The sequence below is a fragment of the Sinocyclocheilus grahami genome, unplaced genomic scaffold, assembly GCF_001515645.1.
Source record: "Sinocyclocheilus grahami isolate Dianchi unplaced genomic scaffold, SAMN03320097.WGS_v1.1 scaffold1229.1, whole genome shotgun sequence".
NCBI lineage: Eukaryota > Metazoa > Chordata > Actinopteri > Cypriniformes > Cyprinidae > Sinocyclocheilus > Sinocyclocheilus grahami.
In genome coordinates, this window is record NW_015506408.1 from 163,069 (window position 1) to 171,578 (window position 8,510).

Sequence of the window (8,510 nt, forward strand, 5' to 3'; positions counted from 1 at the left end):
AGGCTAGATTTAAAAAAAAAAAAAAAACTTCATTACTGCACTCAAAGGATGACATGCAAGTTCAATAATTAACGTATGTTGACATCCCGTTTTCACTCTTATCTTAGTGTTATTTACATTTTAAAATGGTTTATTGTTCGTTTCTGAAAAAGAGACGCAAATAGAGACGGTCCCTAAATCGAGCGTGAATAAGAAGCTAAGAAATGCGGAAGCGTCGCGTTTTTAAGGTAGAACGGCTAGTGTCAATAAGAAGCTGTATGCTTTTGGGGCTTTTTATGTTTTCAATTTCTTGATAAAACTTAAATGCCTAATCAACTGTATTTCACCCCACACAAAACTGACTGTCTACATCAGCTTTCACCCTTATTTATCTTTATTTTTGTGTTTTATAGATGTTTTGTCATTAAATAAGTTTTGGCGCTCTTTTGCTAATCTTGCGATAATGACGTCACCCCTCCCGCGCGCTGCCTTTCTGAAGTTTTCTGACGCGAGACGCTTTTCCGAGTTTACGGAGTTTTCTGAGGTGAGTGTATTTTCACAATCGTACCCTTTTACACTTTACACAGTTTAAGCTAGTCACTTGTTTTCATCGAGTGTCATTCATAACTTGCACTTACACTTTAATTTCGTAATAAACTCGTTCTGTTCCGTAGAGAAAAACGTTTCTACACACGTGATTTGGGTTACTGTGTAAGAGTATGCTTATATGAGAAATGCTAAGCAGCTAAAACGATTAGTTGATTCCAAAATGCAACAAATGACACATTTCTGCCTCACATGACTAGAATCATATTATTCTCATAAATTGATGCATAGCTTGATGCTAACTGTAGCCAGGGTTGCCAACTCTCACGCACAGGCTTCCAGGCTCTGTCTCACGCGCTCACTCTGCCCATGTAAATCTCACGCCAAAGTGACAACCCTGCTTGTGATCAGTGGCCGAGCCAGGATGTTTTCACCTGGGAGGGGCCAGCAACCAGTCTGGGGTGGCACAGAAATATTCATTATTTCAATATAAAAATGTGTTTCACTGTAAAGTTCTGGACTGTTTTAGTACCTAAAACACAACTGAATACAATTAATTTCTACTTAATTGTAGTTGAGATATTTGTGAATTAGGTCAAGTAATACTGAGTGAATATGACAATTTTTGCATTATTCCTCACCTCCAGGTATTTTAATAAAGGGGCTCACTATAGCTTTATTGCTCACTCAGCTTGGTTCTGGTTCTTAAAACCCCCTAAAGCTTGTTCATCCATCATACTCGTGGATGAAAGTGAAAAAGTCAACAGCACATACATGCCAGAATATAAAATGAGCAATTTTATGCATTTAAATGGTTTCATTTTCGTTTGTACTTTACAAATTAAGTGCACTGTGCTCACTTTTAATTGTGCAGTAAATTACAAATAAAAAATACATAGCCTATCAGCTTGTGCCTTAAATTGTGATCTCGAGTTGCAGAATAGGCTATATTTTATATGCATTTGAGAGACGTTCTTTAATGTGATGCATACATGCATGCACAGTTTGCAACTTTAAACGGGTCATATGACGTTGCTAAAAAGAACATTGTGTGGTGTATTTGGAGTAATGCAATGTGTTTATGCGGTTTTAGGTTAAAAAACACATTATTTTCCACATAATGTACAGTATTGTTGCTCCTCTATGCCCCGCCTTTCTGAAACGCATTGATTTTTACAAAGCTCATCGTTCTGAAAAGTGAGGTGTGCTCTGATTGGCGAGCTATCCATTGCGTTGTGATTTGCCGAATACCTCAAGTGTGTGACGGAAATGTTATGCCCTTTAACATACTGTGATGCCGTCTCCCGGCACGACCAGACAAAACCAATAAAACCCATTACAAACGAGGCATTTGTTGCATCCAGTGGGGACATAATTACTGATTATTATGACTTATACTGTCTTTTTACGCGTTACGTTGCATCGCGCCGCGTAAACATAAAACCATGTCTGCATTTGTGATCGGAAAAATGACAAACAACAAGTGCTACTCTACATTGCTTAAAATTCGCGTTTGAATCGTCAGTGGCAAATTCTTTAAATATAAAAAATGTACTTACAGGCTGTGAGTCAGAAGCGCCAGACTGTCCTTGCAAAGTTGGAACTGCCCCACTTTATAGAACAGCCTTTGAGCACAGACCCATTGTAGACTACTCTGCAGGTTCAGGAAACAGTCCTCCATAAAATGTGTCACAGAGCGTCACACACTGTGGGCTAGAGTAAGGAACGGCCGGCGGATTCGTCGAAGGAGCGGAGGCTTGTGGCAACCACATGTGACAACCCCGGGCTGGACTCCGCTTCGTCCACGGTGAAAGCCGATCCGGCAATCCACAGCGCAAAGTTAATGTATTTCCTCAGCGACCAGCACGGATCAGCTCTAGGTATGACGAAGTGGATATCGTCCTCTTTTGGCTTTTATCAAGGCCAAACAAAATAGTTCCGCTTTCACAACGAGAAACAGCGTCTTCACGACATGGTGGGGGCTGCAACAACAATACTACAGTGAGAATAAAAGTTATGCTGCCTTTCTTTGCGTGAACATTTGGGCGGCGTTATGCAAATCTTCCCACGCTGTGACATAGACGTGTGGGGGCATGTTTAAACAAGGCGTTTTAGGAGGGCGTGGACAAGTCTTAACTTTTATAAAGAATATCTCTTTGGATTTGAGACTTTAGTCTTTGCAACTTTACAGATCTTCTTTATGCACCAAGAGCTTGTAACACTCCAAAGAGAAAGGAAAAATTTTAATCACATCATATGACCCCTTTAATACAAAATGCGGAAAGACAATCACACAGAGTACATTTTTCATTTAAAAACCTGAGATGCAGTGGGATGGGGAAAAAACGTCTCCAGGTTAAGTATGTAACCATGGTTCCCCGAAGGGAACGAGATGCTGCATCCGAAGACACTAAGGGAACCCCCCCAGCATGACCACACTCTGAATCACATGTGTAATCAGTCCAATGGAAGGGCGAGACGTCATAGGCGGGTGTTGTAGCGACCAGGAAGCAATAAAAGCACATGAGGTGGAACCGCCGTCAGCTTCTAGGAATGAAGCAAGCGCTCGCAGGGATGCTGGAAATATGGCTCTGAGACGCAGCGTCTCGTTCCCTTCGGGGAACCATGGTTACATATGTAACCGACAAGCTGCTCCTCTGTTGGTCACGGACTATAGAAAGTGAAACTTTGGTGTTTGGATTTATTCACACACGTTAAAATATTTATTTAGAGCTTCTTTCTTTTCAGATTCTTATTTACATAATTATTTTAATAGGCTGTATAGACTATTCCGGGTCACCCCTAGTATGCACCTTATGTATATCTATATCACACTTTAACATTTTAATTCATGTTTTCAAATGTTATCAAATGAAAATGTAACAGTTCCTTAATTTTTGGCAAAGGGCTGCACAACAGAGTAGGGATGTAACGATTACCGGTTTGATGACAAATCATGATAAAATTCCCCACGGTTAGTATTACCGTTTCGTCTTTTAATTATCATTAAAACCGTATTAAATTACTGCGCTTTGAACAACTCGCGATACAAAAATAAATACTGTCCAGCATAAAGCATAGTTTTAAGTAACAGTGTCACGTGTGCACAGCACGCAGAGTAGTTTCGAGTGAAAACAGGGCGGAAAAGCTGGGCGTTTTAAAAGAGTAATAAGGGAATTATACAAATGAATATATGAATTAATTAATTATATGAATGTACCTCTGAAGGTTCTGACTGTCTTCAGAAACGATTTGATGGCATTTTGTTTTCATCTTCGCTCCATGTAATACCTAAAGGAAGTGTTCTTAATCGCAATTACTGATGTAACGATCAGGGGTCGACCGATTATCGGCCTGGCCGATTATCGCCACCGATATTAAGCATTTTTATGATTATCGGTATTGGTCATTTTCAAAACCGATTCGCCGATAAAATAACTTAATTTTGAAAGCGCTATTTGGCTCTGATGCAGCCTGTCAGAACTCACCACTCTGTGGCCTAAAGTAGTCTCCGCCCACCGCTCATCTGATTTGTTTGTCCGACCAATCAATGCGGAATTCACTCTCACTCCGAAAGCGCTTGCTAGCTGGAGCTGCTTCAGTGATGATCACGCATCAGTTGTCTCTCAAAGATAAGGCAGCAGCAGACGTAGGTCAGTACACTTAAATAGAGTCACAATATGGACTAGTATCTGTAAATATTCAGCCGCAAAAATACTATTTAAATATGAATCCAGCATGTTCTGCGTGTCTCTGTGTATGTAAATGGCACAGACGAGCGGTGTTGTTTTCTACACATACAAAGTGTGCGACGCTCACGGTGATTTCAGCTTCTGTCGTCTCACTATACGAGGACATAAATACATGAACAACATCTCCAGAACTGCTCTAATCCCTCTAAGAGTCACTTCATGAGCATTTGACAGTTTCATTGGAGTAAAACTATCTTCATATCATTTACATAGACCTACAGAAACAAGTTCCTCATGGCAACCCGTCAAAATATAAGTTCGGGTTAGCTTAATGAAATTATCAGAAATATATTACTGTAGTGCAGTATGATGTACATAATACTACTCAGGGATGAAAGTTTTCCGTCGCTACGACCGATTTCTGTCAATTGGAAAAAATGAGGGGGAAAGAAACATGTACCACATTGTTGTTGTTCTGCCAAAAATCCTCCCCGCCACGGCTGCATCTTCTCACTGACAACATAACGCCGCTCGCATCATTCACAGTCGGATTATTAGCAGAGAACACAGAGCAGGTCTTGAATTTCAGGCGCAGGATTGCGGCTATTACTGTAATAATAATTATACTCATTCCCGCAGGTTCCGCGCTTATAACGCGATGACAGATGACGGAACTGATAATTTGCACGTGCTTTGAGTCTTGAGAACTCACTCGCGCGCTCTCATTTTCTGTGCGCCCACAGATCGCGATAAAGGAGAGTGACAGATTTTAATAATTATTCAAGGAGTTTGCAAATGTGATATTGATTTAATACAACAGTTCAATAAACACGTACTGCCTCATTTTCCTCTATTTCATCAACGAAAATAGTTACAAATAAAGTAACAGAGCAGCCGCTTCCCAACTCAAAAAGCAAACACAGCGGTGTCTCATTCATGAATGAAAGTGCGTTTTTGAACGAATCTAGTGAGTCAGTGATACATGATTACCCATTCATAAAGACAGTCACTTGCTTCGTTCCTGAATGAACAAGCAGTTCAAACGAATCAATTGAATGAATGATTCAGTGATAAAATCCGTGATTTGTCGCCACCTGCTGGCGGTTTTAGTTTAATTTTTATGTATAATTTCAGTTATTTAAATCATTTAATATTTCTGTATTCAAATTTTTATTTAAAACATTAATCTCCACATGAATTTATGAATTTAATTGCACTCATGCCACCTCTGAGCCTCATTGAATGTCTGAAAATGTACCTACAAGCCACTTTTGTGTTCTTCTGTGCCACCTCTGTAGTACAAATTAATTTTTCATTAATACTAATTTCATGATTGGTAACTTATTTGTCTTATTCTACTTCTTATTATATTGTTTTAAATATACATTTTAAAAAGCTTATAAACATAATTTTTTTTTAATTTTACAGATGAAAATGATGCCATTGCAAAGGTAAAAAGAAAATGCCCCTGTAAATCACTTCACCTCATATTAGGAAGGCTAATTTTTGATCAGAATTTTTGATTATTGATCAGAAGGTGCTCCTTAATTTTTTTTAAATAAGGAGGACAAGCGCTCTTGATTACAAGAAGAAAAACACTGCTCTTAAACTGGGTGTGTGACCGGTATGGCTGAGGAATGGGGTTTGGCCGAGGAAAAATTCAGTCAAAAGATTTTTTTTTTTGCTTTAACCCCTGACTACTACAACAATTATTACAAATTTTGTTTAAAAGAATAATCACACAATACGCTATTTTGTCCATGTTTTAATTTTAATTTTAATGGTAAACCCTTTATTTGCCAAAAAATAAAGAGTTTAACTCTTTAAAATAAAGAGTTTCCTGTGGGAGTACTACACTCAGGGGACCAGGGAAGGCAGTTTTTGTCAGAGCCCTTGTTCTTAATTTTGACATTAATTTTAATTTTTACACCAGACATGTATATTGGTTCCAAATATCGGTTATCGGTCTACTTGATCTGTAATAATCGGCATCGGCCTTGAAAAACACATATCGGTCGACCCCTAGTAACGATTACCGGTTTGACAATAACTCGTGATAAAATACCCCAAGGTTAGTATTACCGTTTCATATTTTAATTATCACTATAACCGTATTCGATTACCGCGATTTGAACAACTGAGGATAAATAAATACTGTCCAGCACAGGGCTCCAGAGTGCGACCAAATGGGCGCATTTCGCGATAATATTTTCTACCTGTGCGACTAAATTTTGTGTGCGGTCGCACTGGCGCGACCACCGCATTGTTTAACTCATAAGCGCTGCATTTCTGTTGCATGTGAGAAACAACGGCAAACGAAACTGAAAGCATAATGAAACCGCACGACTCGTTTGAGCTGCGCAGTGCTTCGAGTGCAGAGCCTGGTTTATACTCGCCACGTCAGCAGGAGCGCGAAGGTGCGTGCAGCAAAAATTATGCGAATATTGTGGAAAGGATGGATGGTTTTCATGCTAAAGTAAAATAAAAGACTGCTTCTTAAACCAAAGGTGAACATGTTGGTATTCTTGTGAGGGGGAAAACCATGCAAGCACCGTCACCGACAGCAAGTTTAGTTTTACTTTTCTTTTTGTTATCATTTTGAAAAGCTTGTTATCTTTGCTGTTTACCTCACGTTATGCTATGTAAGTTCTCTTTTTTATTTATTTGATTCCTCAGTGTTTGCTAAACGATCTGTAATTCATTAGTTGGTATATAATACAGCATGTGGTGTATGCCATGCCTCATCTTATTCGTTTTTGTTAATAAACGTTTTGTAAGCTAGTTTGTCATTGTATCTTACTGTTTTATTGTTGTTATGCTTTTTTTATTTTTTATTTTATTTATTTTCAGAAGGGAAACTTTAACACTTTCATTAAAATGGTTTCAAGTTTGTTGTAATAAAGGATTTGTTCATTATAATAACTTATTGTCATTGTTACTGATAAGTAGGGTTGCCCCAGAAAAGGGATGCAACGATTATAGACTTTGTTGGTACGATTATTGTCTGAGGAATAATCACGGTTTTACGATTATGACGATTATTATGCATTTATTCATTTCCCAACATTACTAATGTATAAAATCACATGAACACTCTTTAGATATTAAAGTGTTATTTATTGCTGGCTTTTGAAACAGAAATAACACAGTAACCAACAATACAGCAAAAAATAATATGGAATTTAAAAAAGGTGACCTCTGCTCTGTAAACATTCATGACAGTATTTCTCTTTTGAAAATAACAAATGGAAATAGATCGTATTTGTTTTCAGTTTGTACATTCTTTACATTTCTTTTGGACCTGGGGTAGAGAATTTGGAAACATGGTGAAAAAAAATATTGTTGGTTTTTACTTATGAATAATACTACAACAGGGATAGTAATTAACAAAGTTAATGAAGTAGCCGATTAGTAATATATGACTAATATTGACTTTATTTGTCCCACAGGGGAAACCGTTACTAATGATGGAAATAAACTGAAATATTGTAATCAAGTGTCATCCATACGTAGCATGTTCATTTTAATAATCATTATAATAATTCATGTGATTTTACATGTGGCCTGAGAAAATCATGTCTATTATTTTGGTTTGTGAGATCGGAGATCGCGCTGCGCACGTGTACAAACATTCAAGAGGACACAAACTTCTTGAGAATGCTGCCCCGTGACTTTTATTAATACAATAGATTAAATAGCCTACTGGAGAGATGCACAGATGCAGGTAGCAGGGCTCTACGCTTACTTTTCTTTTTAGGAGCACTTGTGCTCCTAACTTAAAAATTTTAGGAGCACCTTCTAAACAATTATCCAAAATTTTATCAAAAAGCAGCCTTCCCATTACAAGGTGATATTTGACTCCTCTAACGACTCCTCTAACGTCAAATTCTTAAAAAATTATATTTGATGAACTTTTTTAAAATGTTAATTAAAACGACAGAATAAAAACAAGTAGAATAAGAAATATAAGTTACCAATCAAATGAAATCAGTATCATCTTGTCATCTTTGGTCAAATTCTTAAAAAATATATATTTTATAAGCTTTTTAAAAATATTTATTAAAACGACAGAATAAGAACAAGTAGAATAAGAAATATAAGTTACCAATCAAATGAAATCAGTATTAACAAAGTTAATTTGTAGAGGTGGCACAGAAGAACACAAAAGTGGCCTGGTGTACTTTCAGACATTTAATGAGGCTCAGAAGTGGAATGAGTGCAATTGAATCCATAAATTCATGATGATATTAATGTTTTAAATATACAATTTTGAATATAGAAATATTAAATGAT

At 37.4% G+C, this 8,510-nt stretch overlaps 1 protein-coding gene across 2 annotated transcripts in view; it reads left to right on the plus strand.

Moving 5' to 3' along the window:
* The first annotated feature begins 213 nt into the window (after positions 1–213).
* Positions 214–8,510, plus strand: part of LOC107568265 (gastrula zinc finger protein xLCGF3.1-like) — a 15,127-nt gene continuing 6,830 nt past the window's right edge. The window contains exons 1-2 of one of the 2 annotated variants that reach the window (XM_016254201.1): positions 214–227; positions 393–523. The gene's annotated coding sequence lies outside the window, so the exon portion shown is untranslated. The other variant, XM_016254200.1, reaches the window with a different exon arrangement.